The sequence below is a fragment of the Lactuca saligna genome, chromosome 3 (assembly GCF_052625555.1).
Source record: "Lactuca saligna cultivar CGN05327 chromosome 3, ASM5262555v1, whole genome shotgun sequence".
NCBI lineage: Eukaryota > Viridiplantae > Streptophyta > Magnoliopsida > Asterales > Asteraceae > Lactuca > Lactuca saligna.
In genome coordinates, this window is record NC_136419.1 from 74868770 (window position 1) to 74888115 (window position 19346).

The window sequence follows — 19346 nt, forward strand, 5'->3', positions numbered from 1 at the left end:
TGTTATATGTGTCAATGTATATTCACTTTCTTCTATCTCATAGATACGATTTATTCTCTATGAAATACGTGTTATGTGTATGTGTCTCATCTGTTGTTTTGGAATATGTATTGAATGAGAATGCTATACAAGTTTTAAACTATGTATAAAAATATATATTTTTATCTACTAATATGTCGTATAGAACATGGGTAGATAGTTGACGTGTGATAAACAGATGAGAGGCGGATGTTGTTTTTGATTCAGTCATCTAGCGGAGTTTAGATGACGACCATAGACTTTTCTAGACAGTCCTGTGGAACTCTAGCAGGTTCACCACCTGTAGGTGTTAATGAACTTGGGTGTTCATTCATTGTACTCCATCCCCCTCATGGTTGCCTTATTTGACATATATTGTCGGGAAACCCACGAATGCATGTGTTGTCGCCCCGATGAAATATTCTAAGACTAGGTCCCTTGTGTTAGTTTTTTTAGGGACGTAAAGTGAGAATAAAGGGAATGGATAATTGGGTTATTGTTGTTGATTGGTGGAATTAAATATAATTATTTATTGTGGGTTGAAAACCCTATATGCTCACCAGGCTCCCCAACCCTGACCCACTCAGTTTTATTTGTATTACAGGAAGTGGCGCAAGGGCAGAAGATGGATGAACCATCAAGTTGTTTTGTTTGCAAGTCTGTATATGTATATATTTGTTGAATGACTTGTAATGTTATCGTTTATGCTTTTATGGTCTGTATCGGAACATGACATCCTGAGTTTTGATTATATAATGAAAATACATTTCTTTTATGAAATGCTTTGGTAAACATTGTTTTATCACGTTTGTTTTTGGGAACAAATTCCATAACTCTTTCAAATCAAAAGGATTTACTCTGAAATTATTTTAAAAACATAAATGAAAACCGGTCTTTTCTGGCCGAGATTTTGGGGATGTCACAAACACATATCAAGCACAGTAAACATATCAAGTACAATAATAATATCAGGCATAATAATCATGTCTTATATCCATGCTAGATAATTATCACAAAGACAATGATCTATCCAACATTCTTACGTGTAGGTCAGCATTGTGGCTGTAGACCCACTCCTACTGGGAAAAAACTCACCTCAAAGTCGCATAGTATCTGCACTGATCTCGGTATGAAAACCAACTCTCCTCGGATCCTCAATCCTTACACAACAACTTTTCTAAGTTATCAATTCATACTCGTAACCATTACAAGGGTCAAATCAAGTCCCAGATAAATTCAAGGTTAACACCATGGTCAATGGTCAATCATCTGGTCAAAGTCAACATTTGGTTGACTCGAATCGTCGAGTTAGTCCACTAACAAGCCGAGTCCCCATATCCATATAATGCCAAACCCCATCCATACTCGTCGAGTCCAGCAAGAACTGTACGAGTTCGCCTTCAACAACACATCATACTATCTTCAACCGACTCGCCGAGTTCGTCCTTGAACTCGTCGAGTCCATCATCATCCATAACAAGGTGTTCGGTCTATGACGTGCCGAGTTCCCCTTGAACTTGCCGAGTTTGTCTTCATATGGTTGGGACATTGTCTTGAACTCGCCGAGTCTGCTCATACACTCGCGGAGTTCTATGATCTCCAGGTCCCTAATGAGCCCAAACAACTGAGGGACCTTCAATCTTAACTTCTGGTCCATAACAGAAAGGATTTGGTGGGAAAAAAAACCCTGAATCGCCGTGTCCCATGAACGACTCACCGAGTCCATCTTGTCCAATACTATACAGTCGATTATAATGGTTCTTAATGCATTCAACTCATAGATCTAGCCTCCTAGGGCCCCTTTTATATGTAAAGTTGCAAACTTTAGGTTCATGCATGGGCCATTTAGCTCAAAAGGATCTAAAATGGAGTCTTCAAGATGCATGGGCTCTTATGGCAGTAAAGTTGGCATCTTTATGCCATGAGAGCCCCCCTATGATCCAGATCTGAAGCTATTTCTCCATATAATGCCCCAAACCTGAAGGTGACTTAAAATTTCCCTAAAATGACAAGATTCAAGCCCTAAGGAGGATCTATCAAATGGATAACCAAGTTTGAAGCTTTTTACCTTAAATGAATTGGAAATGGAACAAAACCTCTATATCTACTAGCTTCAACTCGATCTCTCAAGCTCCTTCCTTCTTCTCAAGCTTCACAACCACCAAAAATGCACAAAAATGGCTTCATAACACTCAAATAATTCTAGGGTATCGGTTTAGGGCCTTCTGGAAGTAAGAGGGACGATGGATGTTGGTTGGGGAGAAGATAAGTTGTTTAAATAGAGTGTAAACCGTAAATTTTAGGGTTTCATACGGACAACTACTACTCGTCGATTCGGTTCCCCGACTCGTCGAGTAGGTCACTTAAACTCCCGATGGATGTTAATTCTACTCGACAAGTTGGTCCTCCAATTTGCCGAGTCCCAGGGCAAAACTTGAAATTACTAGAATTTAAATACGTACCAGGAACCGGGTGTTACATAAATAGGACCCAAATGACTCAACAACCCAACGTGAGCCCAAAATCTCACTAGGAGCGTACGTTGGGCGTAATCCATGAACGCGTAGCATACAAGCCAGCCATATAGTACGCGCTGTGTACACCTTGATACGCTCGATGTACTGCCCAACTTAATCTGAATATCCATTTGGTTCTTAACCTAAGCAGACAATCAACTTCAATACTAGATCTCAATTAGAATAAGGGTCTTAGAGCATAAAGTTGGCAACTTTATGCTCCAACATGATTTAAGGGAGCACAATATATATTTTAGTCTATCAAAACTCAATTAAAGGTCCTAAACTCATGCATGGCATCAAACCCATCAAAAAATTACACTTTTATGCTTCTAACATGCCAAAGGGACTAAGATCTAGCATTTCTAGACTTTGGAGTTGCCCAAACTCACAAAAGAGATTCCATGAACCCAAAAATGACCTTATAGCAAACTCTAGCTTTAATAATCAACAGGATCAGCAAGTTCGAGGCTTTTTACCTCTCAAAGCTTCCCTAGATGATGTAAACTCAGGATCTTGAAGCTCAACCACGTCAAAGGCTTGCTCACTAACTTCTTCTTCTTGCAAACACGCCAAAAAGGACCACTAATGTCACTTTAAAGTTCCAAGAACACACTCAATGGTAACTAGGGTTTTAAGGACGTTCAAAGGTAGTGGAGGCTACTAAGAAAGAGGGTCCAAGGTCATAAGTGAGCTTAAATAGGGCTCAAACCTTAAGATTAGGGTTTTAATGGAAGGTTGTATATGCCCCGTGTATGCTGCGTACGCCCAGCGTACGCGGCCCATTGCCCCGACTTCGCATATGCATGTACGCTAAGCGTACATGGACGTACGCCCAATGTACTAAAAGGACCATTTTTGCAATAAAATTTCATTCCAAGGACCAGAAGGAAACATACTTGAATCTGAATGTTACATAATTGCATCAGATGTAACTCGAGTCTCCTCGACCTACAACTGAAATGTTGGACTCCTACCCAATGGAACCTCCACTTCGCCCTCACTGCCATCTATGATCCTTAATGTAGCTGGATTAGGTGCCCTCTCTGCTCCACTCGCCAACCTCGAACAATCAGCCTTCTTATGGACCTACCTAACTGTAGTGAAAAAAAATCGGACTCAAAACCTGAGGACTATCCTTGCTAAAATGACCAGCCTGGCCGCAACTGAATCAGCCCCTCCCTTTCTCACAACAACTCGCCCCATGAATTCTCACACACTTGACACAATGGTCCTAAACTTGCTGGACTCCTGATCATGAATCTGGAATCTTGGGCCTCTTTTCATGGCCCATTGTGGTATGAATTTGATCCAGCTTGCTACGACCGAAGTTGTAATTCAATCTCCCGATCCTAGGCTCTAACAATCATACCATCAAAAGTCTTGCAGCTCAACAGGCTCACAAACTTAGAATATTATACCGCAACACATAATGGAACTTTATCTTCTTTATCTCTTCATCTGTAGCATACTATAGAACCAATAATGTCCTCTCCCTGAACTTGGCGGTGATCTCTACCATAGTCTTTGTCATTTGGAGAATATCCTGAAACTCCCCTGCCAGCTGCTGCACCTTAATGGCTGGTGCAAACTCTACCTTGAATCTTGACACGAAATCTTCCCAAGACATGGCTGCCATGACCTCATCTCTAAGAGAATAACCAACATTCTCCCTCCATTTGCAGGTTCCAACCATCAAAAGCAAGACATAAATCTCACTTTCGATCCCACGGGGCAGAAAGTAGTCCATTGAGCATTCTCCATGTCATCTATCAACTTCTTACTAGCAATATGGTTCTTTTTCTTGAAGAACTTTGTGGATCCACAAGCCTTGAACTCCCAAAAAGAGATATCTCACACCCCAATCTTACCAGTTACAATCTCAGCACGTAAATCTCCAAGCCGCTCTTCCAGTTTCTCTATAACCCCCTCCTTGATGCACGAACCATCCCAGGAGTTACATATAAAATACCATGAGTGATCTCAGACGAAACAAACTCGTGAATCCTCTCATCAATCGGCTCAGTGCCAGAGCTTAAACCTGAACCAGAACCAATAGCTTATCCATGAGTGCTCAACACTAAACTGAAAGGCAACCAAAGAAATGACCCGAACATACTCAAATAATCCTCATTCCATAGGCTTCCTAGAATCTCCATGACTTTCGTTGATTCAAGAACATATCCTGTGAGTAGTACTGGCCCAATACTACCTTCCACACCTATCCATACATCCCTCAAGAATCATCCTGAATCCTTTAAGTCACATTCTCAAACTGGTATTCCCAAAACATGTTGAACAATGTACCATTCCTACTAAAGCACTTCCTAGGCTATCCTAGGATTCCCACCTCACCTTGCCATCAGCTGTTGAAAACTCTTATTAATGACAGCTAACTACTTCATGAATACAATTACATGCAATAAAGCCTAGATAATTCTTCAATTAAAAGACTCACACCTACAACGTTTATACGCAGATGGGAGCTGCGCAATAGGTCCAAATCAACCACTCTAAGATTATTTAACATTTGCATCATGTAACTTAACATATTCATATAATAATTAACTCACATCAATATGAGTCCTACAAAGCGCAAAGCAAGAAACATTCGAGCAGTCGAACTCTATAGGCCATAAAACATCAATAGGCATCCTTCCTAATAGGCATCTCCTCTAATAGGCATTCTAGAATGCAACCCTGGTTATATCCCTATGCTATCTTATAACATGCAAAACATATAACATAAAAAAAGGTATAGGTATTTTGGGAATCACTTACTTGAGCTCGGCTGATTACACGCATCACACCCCTTTCATTTGTAAAAAAAAATCTTTTTACAAAATTTATTTTCTGTTAAAAATATTACCAATTCATTAGTTGGAGTTCAGATACACCCGAGAATATGCCTGAATCCCTCAAACCAAGTCTTTGATATCAACTTGTAACATCCCAAAAATATGAGATACAAATTTCATTTTTATTAAATCAAACCCATCATTCATTCATTCATTTCAAAAGATCAGAGTATAAAATGTATTCTCAAAACATAGTGATAATCAAAAGATTATGCGGAATAAAACTCGGGGAGTTCCATGCGACCAAGTAGAGCCCTTCCCCTTGGAACTGGAAGTACCTGAAAAATGTTAAAGTACAAACTGTAATCATAAAGCTTATTGAGTTCCCCAAAATACTGCATACCATACATATATATTAACTAAAAGCTGTAACGTGTCTATTTCAACCCCGAGTCTATTTCAACTCAATCGGTGTTTTTCAACCGAATGGGTCTATTTCATCCTCGATCCTATTCAACTCAATCGATGTTTTCAACCGAACGGGTCTATTTCACCCCATGCATATAATATATAATCATAACAGCAAGAGTCACAAAGACAATGAGCACAATCCAGTGGGCAACATTGGTGCCTTCGACCCACTAGTATATTGAGAAGACTCACATCAATCCTAAAGATAAGATAAACCACCCACTCGAGCCGACGATATCAAGGCTTATCTTGCTAAACATAACCATAATAAAACCCTAATTAACAATCAAGGAAATGACTGACCCACAAAAGGTGTAGGCTCATAATTAAACCTTATTTAGAAAAAATACCATTTTTTCCTTCTACTATAAAGACCAAAAGTCTAAGAGGCCAAAAAGTCAACGGTCAACTCTCAATTGACTTACCCCATGCATAACTAATCTACGCCCTTCGTACTTAGATTACGCCCAACATAATAGCCCTGATCCCAAAAACTCCTATTAAACTCTTAATAAGTAAGCAAAACTCTCAAACTCTCATATCTAATCTAAATGAATGTCTTAATGGTAAAGTCTCTAACTTTATTAATTTACATGGTCACAAAGAGCACAATACCAAAACCTAGGTCCATAAAGTTATTTATTGCTCAAAAACTCATGCATAGATGGATGAGAGTGCCCAAGGTCTCATTTTTATGACTTAGTAACCTCAAAAGCATCAGAAGGCGGAAATTAAATGGTATGGAGTAACCAATACTCACAAGAAATAAGATTAAGGGACAAAAAAGCATAGAACCCATGAGCTAATTAGATCTAATGAACGAAACATCAAGATGCAAGATTTATACCTTCTGTAGATTGGTAATGAAGTGTAATGTCTGGATCTACAAAGCTTGGAGCTCACACTTGCTTCTCCAACAGAATCCTTCTTCAAGAATGAACCCAATATCACATAAAGGTTTTTAAAACTCATAATTTGTGGCTAGGGTTTCAAAAGAATGGTATGATGTGATGGAGGTTGGTAATGGGATGGGTTCAAAGAAGTTAAAGTCCTTAAATAGGGCTCAAAACCTTAGGATTAGGGTTTTGGTTAGCAACAAATACGTCATGTGTAACCTAAGGTATGCCATGTGTATATTATTAAAAACGCGATCAACATTCAGCAAGTTACGCCCTGCGTAACTTGCTTACGCCATACGTAGGGAAAACCCCAAACTTCCAATTCAGTTTTAAATAACCATAACTTCTTCGTCTCAACTTCGATTTTGATGTTCTTTATATGCATGGAAAGGTATCGATGAGCCCCACAATTCTATCTAGTTACCTTTGGATTAACACATGTAAAAATAAAAATCATAATCCGTGCAAGAATCCTAACATACAATTTTTCCTATTTTATCCTTTGATTCCCACACACGAATCAAGTGCTTAAATATTATAAATTCTAAATTAGGTCCAAAATTCACTTCCTCAAAGCCCAAAGCCTTCAGATAATTGAATTACGGTCCACGAGACCTGAATTAAGGAACATCCCAAAACAGGGTGTTACAAGTCAAGAATAATGGTGAAGCAAGTGGAGTGAACTATCACACATCAAGTGAAATCTTGTTAAGCCATTGGATAAGAACAAATTGTCTTGTTCTATTACCTTCATCCCATATATCTTCCTTATTTCCATCCAAATTAACATCCTTTGGCATGACAATACTAGCTTTACATCGCAAGCTCCAACTACATAGCTGCAAGAAGCCGAAACCACCAAATTTCAAGCTCAAGCTCCTTAACCTGATTAGGAAAACTATTAACCAATCTCACCCCTATAATATTTTAGTAACGTCGGGTAGATCTCGAAGGTGTAAGTAACAATATCGATATCGTATGTCATTATCTGTATCGACAAAAAATTTAAGTGAATCACACATTTCTTGGATGGACGTCAAAGTAAAAGGGAGCTCCATGACTTTGGCAAAGATATAAGGGGTCCCCAAAGCTTCTTTTGCCGACAAAGGAAGTTGGTGGAGTTGGATTGACAAGCGAAATCATATCGAATAGTGATATTTCACCTATTGGGTGTCAAGGTGAACCTTCATGGTTTGTTGATTAGAGAAAAAACAAAAACCTAGGTCAGGACATTTGACATATCAATCATTGTTTAAAGTTTACATAACTTTTGTTGTGTCAACACTAGTTTTATTATTGGTTGTCCCCTTCAGTGTTTGTAAAATGGTTTTTCTACCTAATATTTTCTACTTTAATGGCTTAGAAGACACAAAAAATTTTTTGAGACCGTTTAAAAGAAAAATAAAAAATTCATAGGATTTTGTTGACAATAACTCTTCGGGTTTATTTAGTGCATGAAAAGTCTTTATAGCGTCCAGAACACCTTTAAATATATCACATGAACTTCTTTGTGCAAAACACCTCTAAATATATCACATTAACTTCTTTGAAGAAACACTATGCAAAACCCTAAACCCTGTGAACTAAAAAATATAGAAAATAAACACCTAAATTTCAAATCTGCAAAAATATCCAAACATTTTGGCTCTATTGAAAAAAAAGTCACCCCTGATTATTATTATTATTATTATTATTATTATTATTATTATTATTATTATTATTATTATTATTATTTTGCAATTTAACCATTAAATTTGATAAACACTTGCAAAATATCCCTTATAACTAGTTAGTGTCGGTTTTAAGGGTTAAATTGGGAAAAAAAAAGACATGGATGAGTTTTTTTGTTGATAAGAATAACAGGTTAATGACTTTTCTTAGGACTTTCTCTTATATATATATACTATATTTATTTGAAGAAAATTTATATTTATTTATTCAAAAACATAAAACAAAGATACCATTTACACTATTTTCACTAAAATTTTTTTTAAAAAAAACACAATAATGATAATTTATATGTCATTTTGGGATTTTTTTTAATTCTTTTTAATAAGTATCATTACTACAATCATAAAGATATCATCTAAATACAATTCCTAAATAGTGCTTAATGATATATGTGGCCTAGAAAAGCATTCATTACGACAAGTCAACAAAAGTCCTATTAATTGTATTTAGCATGTGTTCTTATAACTATGGTAGCTATTATATTAAGGTTATCACCATCAAAGCCTTGGTATATATAGGAAATGTGTGGTTATGTTCTAAGTCCAAATTTGTATTCAATAACGCCTCACATTTAGGTGAGTTTCTGTCATTTTGGGTTTTTTTATCAGGTTGTGAAGAGAATGAACAATAGGTGGACAATAGTGATGAATGTGGGTCGGAGATGAAGAATGCAAAAGGTGGGGCGAAGGGGCTACTAGTGTTTTATGGTGAAGATGATATAGTTGGTGGCAAAGGGTGGTAGTCATGTGCAAATATAAGGGCTTTATGGCAATGGTGACCAGGTAAGAAGATGTAAAATCTGGAAAAAAAAAAAAAGTTGAAATGAATTTTTTTTGTCAAATATGAGGCATTAATGAACATAAAAACAGACTTTTGTTGCATTGTTGTAAAAAGTGTGTTTTTGGGCCACATAGTGTGTATAATGGAGCTTTATCTTAGAATAACAGTCTCAGATAAACATTTATTTTTGAGGCGTCGTTCGATTATGAAAAGATCTTCGGTAAGTTCTAGTTTTATGATAAACGTCTTACACATACGGCATAGAAATTCAACAATGAAGTAACATTTTTGTTTAGAAATGCACTTCTCACGCCAAATCAACAAAATCATCTTAAGTTATATATGATATAAATGACATCTTTATGATTGTAGTAATGATATTTATTAAAGAGAATTAAAAAAAATTCCAAAAATGATATATATATATATATATATATATATATATATATATATATATATATATATCATTATTGTTTTTTTAATAAAAAAAATTATATTTATTTTAAGTTTTTTAAATATAAGTTTTATTCAAATAAATTTAGTATATATAAAAAAATCTCCAGAAAAATCTTTAAACCTTAATCTTATTAAACAAACTCATCAATATTTTTTTCTTTTTGTAATTTAACCCTTAAAATCGACATTAAGTGGTTATAATAATTATTTTGCAAGTGTTTATCAGTTTAAATAGTTAAATTGTAAAATAATAATAGTAGCAAATAAAAAAATCAAAGGTAAAATTTTTATCAGGTGAACCAAAATATAAAGATTTTCTTTTCAAAGTTGGTGACATATTTCTCAAAGTTGAACAAAACATCATGTCATCTTAAAAGAGTTTTGAATTTATTTGTAGATTTAAGGGTATTCGTTTAAATAGATCGGTTTGATCTAATCCGATCAAGTAAATCTAAATAGGTTTTAGTTTTTGAAACATGAATCTGAATAGTCCAAGCTAAATTCAAAGTCCAAACTGATCTAACCAAATTACAATTCGGTTTGATCGGTTTTTATAATTCGTTTTTAAGAGGCAATACATTTTAAAATATATATAACTTAAATATTAGTAACTCTATAAAAGTAAATAAAAAAAACTTTTTATTTATGAATTATAATTTATAAAAAATTATTAAGAAAATTTTATTATAGTTTAATATTTCATTGTCAAAAAAACTTTTGATAAAAAACTATATATTATTAAATTTAAAAAAGAAATTAGTAAATTTATAAATGATTAAAGATTTATATTAAAAATAAATAATTAGTTGTTATTCGGGTTTTTTAGACTACTTTTTGTTTATTTTATAAACCAAAACAAATTTGAAATCCAAAATAATAATTCAGTTTAATTTAAAATCAATTCAAAAATCCAAATATCTAGATCAAATTGTTAAAACCAAATTATACATTTGAATAATTCAATTTTAAACACCTTATTTGAAGGTTGGTATTTATAACTCCGTTTTGTCATGAAAGAAATTTGATACACAAAATTTTGAATTATTTTCTAGAAACAATTATAATCTTAGTCGTTTTGGTAATTCTTCATTAATTTAATGCATAAGATTATTATAAAAGGGATAGTAACTAGGTTTGCTTGCCCACCAAGGGTAAGCTGTGGGCCCACTGAACTTTTGTTATTATTAGATATTTAGCTTTTATAAACAGTGAACAATTATTGCTTGATACTACGAGTTGCCAAATATATTTGTAATCGAAACATGTTTTGTGTGTGAATTTAAACGGGACGTTCATCTTCCACTTTTTTTTATTTTTTTTATTTTTTATTTTTTTATTTTTAATTTTTTTATTATTATTATTATTTTTTTCTTATGATATTTTAGCGTCATTTTACTTTTTTTTTTTTTTTTTTTTTTTGTATTTTCTTTTTCGTTTTTTTTCTTATGAAATATTTTATTTTTATCTTTTATTTACTTGTTTTAATATAATTTATACTAATATATTTTTATAGTAGTTTATAAAAAATATTTTTAATAAAAGAAAAACATTTTCTAACATTGATCAATCAAAAGAAGAAATAAGCAACGATTAAGCTACTCTGCGTGTGGCTAAACACCTAAAGTGTGATATTCCCAGTGTGATATTCCTATATATAATTCATACCAAATCATCGCATCCCACACTATAGGGTTACACCTTCGTGCCTTAAGGATGGAGGGAGTGGTGTCATCGAAACCACACTTCATTCCCCGCCACATCAGCGCCATGTTACTTTTTACCACTCAAGTGTGGTTTCTTGCCACACTTTTCATTTCTTTTATTCTTTTGTTTTTTTTAAGTATTTTAATTTAATATAACTTTTTTTTAAACTAATTTAATTTAATATACCTTCTATTTTAATAAAAGAAAACATAATTTTTCATTACTTGAAAATAATAAATAAAAAAACAGTACATTGCGTTACAAAAAAAAAAAAAAAAAACCATACACATGACATTTAAATAACCCTAGAAACTTAAAAAACATAAATAAAATAACTAAAGGAGAAGAAGATGACATTTTTTGGAGAGTGGTGATTAAAATTTTTTTTTTGAGAAAAAGAAGATTGTGTTGTGAAAAAAAATTAAGTTTGATATGAGTGTATATATAGGAAGGAAAGAAAAAGCAAAAGGAAAAAAAATAAAAAAATAAACGAAATTGCATTCAACGGTCATAAATTTGACCAGCCAATCACGTTTCGCGGTCTACAAAGGCCGCACCGCGATCTCAACTGCAGGAAACCGCACCCTGGGGGCGGTGTTCCCTGCTGAGTTGGCAGCCAAGTGCGGCCTCAAACTGCACCACACCGTGCAGCCTAATAGATATAGATATTTTTCTAGTTTACATAAAAAAAAAAATTTAAGTTTACTTTTTTGGTTTTTCAAAATTTAAATAATATGAGTAATATATTGTTAACTAGTTTATAATATGTGAGAATTATAGTTATAAAATTAATTAAATTTTTCGTAATAAAAATTTAAAACTATTAATCAATTATTTCAAATAAATTATTATAAATAAACTCTTAATTAAAAGATTCTTTTTAGTTATATAAAATTATATCACCTTAATATATTAATTTTATTTTATTTTTTATTCTAGTTTTATCAACTTAATGTATGTAATTAGAGTGTGAAATTTAAAATTTATTATTTGAAATTAAAAATCAATTACTAATTTAATGTAATTAGAATGCAAAATTCAAATTTTAAAATTTAAAATGAAAAATTAATAGGTTAACATGTGGTATTATATGTAACATAGAATATTACTGATGATTTTTAATATTATGATACTTGTCAATAAAAGAACAAACTTATTAATTTATTACAATACGGAGATGGAGATTAGAATATAGAGATATTGAACTACAAATTTTAAAAGACATATTCATACAATACGTTTAGACTAATATGACAAGTTTATACATAATTTTTCTGTTTTTGTTTTGGCACTTTTTAGCTTTGCGAATGTAGTAATTGCGACATAAGTTGTACAATGCCTTCACTATTTTCTGCCCAAAATTCTCGAGAACGAATTGTGTCAATTAAGAACTAGTCTTTTTTTCTTCATAAGCTTTTTATTATGTTCCTATTGATGTAACCTTACTTGTATGAAGCCAACTCCTCAATATTGTTTTGAAAATTTTTCCATAAGGTTCGCATGTATTTGAGTTTTCTAAATGCGTGCAAATCATTAAGTTAGTGTCCGCATGCAACAAATGCTCAAAATATTTTGAAAAAATAAAATGCTCAAAATATTTTGAAAAATAAGGTATGCATTTTTTTCTGAGAATTCTAAATGCGTCCAAATTTTTTAAGTTTGTGTCAGCATGCAACAAAGGCAAGGCACAAAATATTTTGAAAAAAAAAGTCTAAAAAGACTAGAAGTATCATTTTGAAAACAAATAAAATATAACCAAATAAAAGAATAAACATCCTTGTCAAAAAAAAAAAAAAAAAAAAAAATCATACCTCTACGGCCCTTTTGATGCTCTATTTTTTTTTTATTATTTTTTTTATTATTATTTTTTTAAGTAGGGATGGTTGATTAAGGTGTTGTTTGTTTTCTATAAAAAAACTTATTCAAATCTCTTATTGTTGTGCGATGTAGCATACACTTAATACTTTTCATCTCACAGTTGTTTGTTTTTTTAGAAGACTTCGGAGTAAAAAACATATGCGCAGTTGTTTGAGGCAACACTTCTATTGCCTCGTCCAACCTCTTCCAACTTATTCTTTTTTTTTATTATTATTATTAATGAAATCTTGATGAATCTTGATTATATGTTACTAAAATTTTGTTAAATTATTGTTTCACCTTCTTTTTTGTTTTTTTTTTTTTTTTTTTTTTTTTTAATTTTTACTGAATTACTTTTTCGTTTTTTTATATTGAATAATGATAATTTTTTGCTGAAAGATCATTATTTGTTGTTAAAATATCATAAAATGTTGCTGAAATGTCATACATTATTAAATTTTCGGTATTAAAAAAACTAATTTTAGTATATAAAATCAATTTATTTCAATTTTTTAATATTTGTAGCAACATGCAGATGTTAAAAAACAAATATGCTTTTTAGGCTACTTCCCCCGTTTCTTCTCACTATTAACCAACAACCAGATCAAGAGCAACTAAACTAGTCAAAAGTAGCAAGAGTTTGGTTTTCAGCTTAATCAGCACAATACGTCTCGTGGATTTAGTTTGAAGAATCACCAAATTAGTAGACTAAATCGGACCAAGAATTCTCAAATTGCTTGCCATCGCCAAACCCATGCAAGTACACAAATCAAGTAATCCGTTTTTTTTTCAAAATTCGTAGCGTGATTGGTGAAATTGCACCGTGATTAGAGAATGAAAGGGTTCTTCTTGTCGAGTTACAGATAGATGCGGCATGATTTTTATCTAAAAAAATTTCTCCACATTTCCAATTGGATTACTTTAGTTATGATCCCACATTTGACTATCTTTGAATTCTTGTACACCAAAAAAAATATCTTTCCAACAAGTGACATGTTATTAATGAAAAAAAATTAAACATCACATGAAAAACAATAACTTTCTTTCCAGAAAGGATCACTTGGTCGATAATTAAATAAATTAAAAGTTGTTGAAAACCATTCCCCTGCTAGCACTATAAAATTGATGTACAATAGATATAATTTATATATTAATAAACTTGAAATAGAAATCCAATTTTAAATTCAAGAAACCAAACAAAACAAACTAAGACTATCAACCTTAAAAAGAAAGCATACAAAGATGAGTTTATGATAAGTGTCACTAAAATAAACATATACGAAAGTATTCATATTTAGACTTAATCATTCATTATTCTACAGATGGTTTCTATTATGGATTTTGGTCTGTTGTTTACTGATTCCTAAAATGTTTATATCAGTTGCTAATATCATTAATCACATGTTTCAAAGTTATCTTCCAACATGAATAACTTTCCTAGATCCATTATGTTAACTCATATTATGTAAGACTTAGTTGGTATGATTGGTCCTAGTGCTAGTTGTAACTTTTCAATTGCCTACGTAGGTAGTGCAATCATGTGCATTAAATAAACATTCTTATGTCTAAACTAGGGATACCATCCTCCATTTAGAATCGTGTGATACCATCCTCCATTTAGAATTGCATATGCTAATAGAGCAATTATGATTCAGGCAACATAATATGACTTGAAACTAAATCATAAATCTTAATTACATAGATTTAAAAGCATGTATATTAATATTTGTGGATTTTTAATCATGAAAATTGTAACACCGTAAATTTCAAAACAAAATTTTCATTTAAAATAATCATTTTATTCTTAGAAACACTTGTTTAAAATCTCATTCATAGTCGATTTACAAAACATGACTCCATTTTCACTTGCATAGAAAACCAGGATCCTCCAAAATATGACTCTTTCTCTGGTGTGTACAATCAAGCCGGTGCCGTCCCGTGATACTGAAAGAAACCTGAAAAAAACATCACACAAAACACTGTAAGCACGAAGCTTAGTGAGTTCCCCAAAATACCACACATAACACACTACAAATAAAATGACATATAGTGGCACACATTTTTAGTGGCATATGTTTAATGTGCCACTATATCATAGTTTTAATGGAACTTGTTATATGCCATTAAAAATTTAATACATTTAATAGCATAGTTATTAGTGGCATAATGACTTGATATGCCACTAAATTTTATTTATTTATTTATGGAACATGTACTGCTTCATCTTCTGATGGGTGTCCACCCACCGCCATCGCATTCAAAGAGCATCGTTCCTCATTCCCCTTTAGGTCTTTTCTCCTCTGTTTCTTAAACTGATTTCCATCGTCTGCTTGTCCATCTTCATCCCTATTACGCTTATCGTTTCCTTCTCAATTCATCCGAGATCTCTTTCACGTCGATGACTACCCCCATTTGATGTTATTCCACTGCTTTGCTTCTCCTCTCATATCGATCATTCCTCACTACCACTGTTTCCCTCTCCTTTTTCCATATCACTCTTTTTATCTACTCCGATTTGTGAAACATCGAATACCTCTGGATTTGGACAGAACATCAACCTAAATTCAAGTTGGTGCTTCGCTTCTTCAAATTCACGTCATCTCTGCTTTTTTTTTCATTGATAATCCATGTCGGTATTGCTATTCCAACCTTCACAGTGTAGCCTTCTCTGTTATCTTTGTTCGATGAGTTTTCGGTTTCTCTAGGTTCTCGAATTCCAGTCGTCGGATCCATCTTTTCTCCACTGGCTATGCCTTAGATGAAAGACTTCAGGTATGTTGATTTATGCTATTTATTGTGTCTATTTGTTTATGGTATTCTTTTTTTCCCTATTTTATTTCTTCTACATTGATGATGATGTTTGATATGGGCCTCCGTGTGTTGAAGGAAGAGACAATGTTTGGGAATTTTGCTGCCCTAATTTTACACAAATTATTTTTTAATTAAGTTTTTGCTATCACAATGTCCAGGTCCGATAGTAATTCCAACAACTATTGTTTGTAGAAGACATATTCTATAACGAATTCTAGGTTGGTGATTATAAGGTATGTTATTCCCCAAAATCTATTTCTATTTTTCAATCATTTAGAGAATGAAGACGATGATGTAAGTGAAGATGAAAAACAGTGATAGGGACGCATACCATGTGTTTAATAAGAATCCCCAACCAAAGTCCATTTCAAATGGACAAGTGCATCTGATCGGTGATTGGAAAGTCTTTTATGTATCTGTTAAAATTGTTATGCTTTCCCAACTATGCCCTTAAAGTAAATTATATTACTATTTTTCTAACTATTTCAGTTACATTTTACTCTTAACTATTTGACAAGAGTTTAATTATTTTCATTTTTTTCATTATATGATTAGAAAAACAGGACTAATGTGAATGGTATGACATCTGGAGAATTTTCCCATGAAACTACCATGTTCAGTGGTGGAGCTAAAGTTCTACCCACCAGGTATTTGATGAAATGATTATGTCAGTTTTCTCATTTCCTTTTATCATTGTTAAATCTGTCATTTATGATTTGATCTAAAAGAGTTATCTGGATCCATAGTACAAAAAATATTCTTCTTGTCTTTATATATTTTTGTGTGCATAGAACTCATCCAAGTTGTTGTTAGTGTAGTGTAATCCGTTAGATAATATATACTTCCACAACTTTCTACTCTTTGATTAGGTAAACTGAAAACAATTTAGAATTTTATTAAGTTTACCCTTTTAGCCTTGATGTTCCAGCTAGAAGGTAACAAGATTTATGTCATGTGGCCTACCTTAAGTGAGCATTCCATGTGTCTTGTATTTTGTGTTTCTCATTAGTTCCAACTTTTATGAATTTGTAGCTTGCAAATCATTCTACTAATCATTGAATGTTGAAAGAAAACACACCCAACCGTGAACTTTTAGAGCCAATATTTCATTAATGTAATACAAAATTCATTTCATGAATTAAAAAACCAATCTTTTCTTTTTATGTTTTATGTCATTTTTTCAGGAAGAAATGTTGATGGTAAAGAGATAGTGGTTCATTTTGGCAGGTATGGTCTTACTGAATGAACGTTACTCACTTTTGCTGTTATTTATTTATTTATTTTTATCAGATTATAAATTAACAAAGTTGCTTAGTTTCCTTTATTTGTAAACCTGTCATCACATAGTAGATTTTTTAAAGAACATTCCTTTTCGTTTCTGGTATTGTTCAAGGAGAGTAGTTACTGATATTGATTTTTCTATGGCTAATCTGTTCAAAAAGTTGGGATCTGCTAATAATATTTGTTTGAAATTTCCGGTCAAATCAATAATGTTTTATCTAATTGGTCTAACTTTGCTATTTTAGGTAAAGTATGATGCCATAGTTGACTTTTATCTAATTGGTCAAACACAAAAAAAAAAAAATTTGGGTTGAATTTTTTGCATCTGATGCAGGTCAACGATCTCTATATACACTGATTTCAGAAGACAGAAAGCATGGCAGAATTGGAGTATCTACAGGTTAGTTTTTTTTTTGAAAGCTTTCATGTTAAATGACCTATATGCCCATATCCATTGTTATGAATGAATTGATAGTATCTATCTACTTGGGAATCATGCTTTGAATTTTGGAAGGTTTATCCATGTTTGACATTACAAATAGGTTGATGTTAGGTCAACATTTTCTTCTATATATGTGTGTTCGAATTTACATATTTTCGTATTATCAAGACATTACAAATAAGTTGATGTTAGTACATCTTCTATTTTGTGCAAAGCCACATGTTTGCTCATTATTAACATTAGAAATAAGTCAATGGTGTATTGATTTTGCTTCAAGATTTCCTTTTTGGTAGTTTATATATATATATATATTTTTTTCAAACCAATAATATGTTACCATTGTTTGCTATGATCATCAGCCCTCCATTGTCATAGTTCTGGGCTTGGTTTCTTTGGTAAGTGTCTTATTGATTAGGTCACTCGTAACCTAATAGAATTCATTATGATAATAAGGATGAGGGCAAATACGTCTTTTGGTAGCTACCTGAAATGTTAATCATATCCAATAAATCATATAACTTATAGCATCGTACTTTCATTTTAATGCTCTAATATGATGAAATATGAAAGTAGATTGCTATAATCAACAAATCAGTGAAAGTACATTGCTATACTCGCATAGATTTCTAAAACTACAATGTTATAGTATTATGAAATATGAAAGAAAAGATGAATTGTTTTAATTTTAATGTTGATTAAAATAACTCCAATTGGGGTAATTGTTACAAAAATGGTCCATGTTGCAGGAATATATTACAAAAATGGTCCTTATGGCAGGTAACTGTTACAAAAATGGTCCTTATTACAGCAAAAACATGACAAAAATGGTCCTTTAAGAAGCTGTTAAAATTGTCCTTGTAGCAAGGATATATTACAAAATCGTCATTTTGACACGCAATTGTTACAATGGTAAGTACTTTCAACTAGCATAACCATTTGATCTATGATTCTTTTTATGTGTGGTGATTATTAGTGATATTATTACATATTTTTATGTGATTATTAGTGATATTCTTATATATTTTTATGTGATTTTTTATGATTATATTACAGGCAATTGTTCAAGATGGATAAACAAGAGGAGCAACTATGCAAATTTCATCTTCATGTCAACTTTCATGTTTCTTTCCAACAAGTATTAAGTTTGATAGTTTAATATTTAGAGTAATTACTAGCACAATGTTTAGACTTATTATAGCTTTTTGGAATATATTTTCATATTAAATGTTGAGAATATTACAGTAAGACAAGTTAAGTATTAATTTAAGTAATGTTTTTGTGTTTTGCATTTATTATCTTATTTATTTTTTTATTATTTTATATTCAATTTAACTTTATGAAAAAAACATTGGATCTAGTGCTATAGTGGCACAAAAAAAGTGTCACAAAAACCAAAAGTACTATAGTGGTACAAAAAAAGTGTCACTAAAACCTAAAAGGGCTACAGCGACACAACAAAAAGGTGCCACTAAAATCTTTTAGTGGGAGCGTTTGTAGTGACATTTTTTTTGTGTCGCTGATTGCCAATGAGGTTTTTAGTGGCACTTTTTTGGTTTTCAATGGTACTTTTTTTGTGCCACTA

General features: G+C 32.3%; 1 long non-coding RNA gene across 4 annotated transcripts; it reads left to right on the forward strand.

The window, feature by feature from the left end:
• The first annotated feature begins 15446 nt into the window (after positions 1 to 15446).
• Positions 15447 to 19052, forward strand: LOC145036887 (uncharacterized). 4 transcript variants are annotated; one of them, XR_013678577.1, is made up of 8 exons: positions 15447 to 16002; positions 16200 to 16274; positions 16597 to 16688; positions 17226 to 17268; positions 17657 to 17722; positions 18511 to 18541; positions 18626 to 18673; positions 18818 to 19052. It is a non-coding gene; the product is annotated as an uncharacterized LOC145036887 (long non-coding RNA). The 4 variants fall into 4 exon arrangements; XR_013678576.1 differs by lacking the exon at positions 18511 to 18541 and having other exon boundaries at positions 18542 to 18673; XR_013678575.1 differs by having other exon boundaries at positions 15448 to 16002; positions 18511 to 18673.
• Positions 19053 to 19346: the final 294 nt, after the last annotated feature.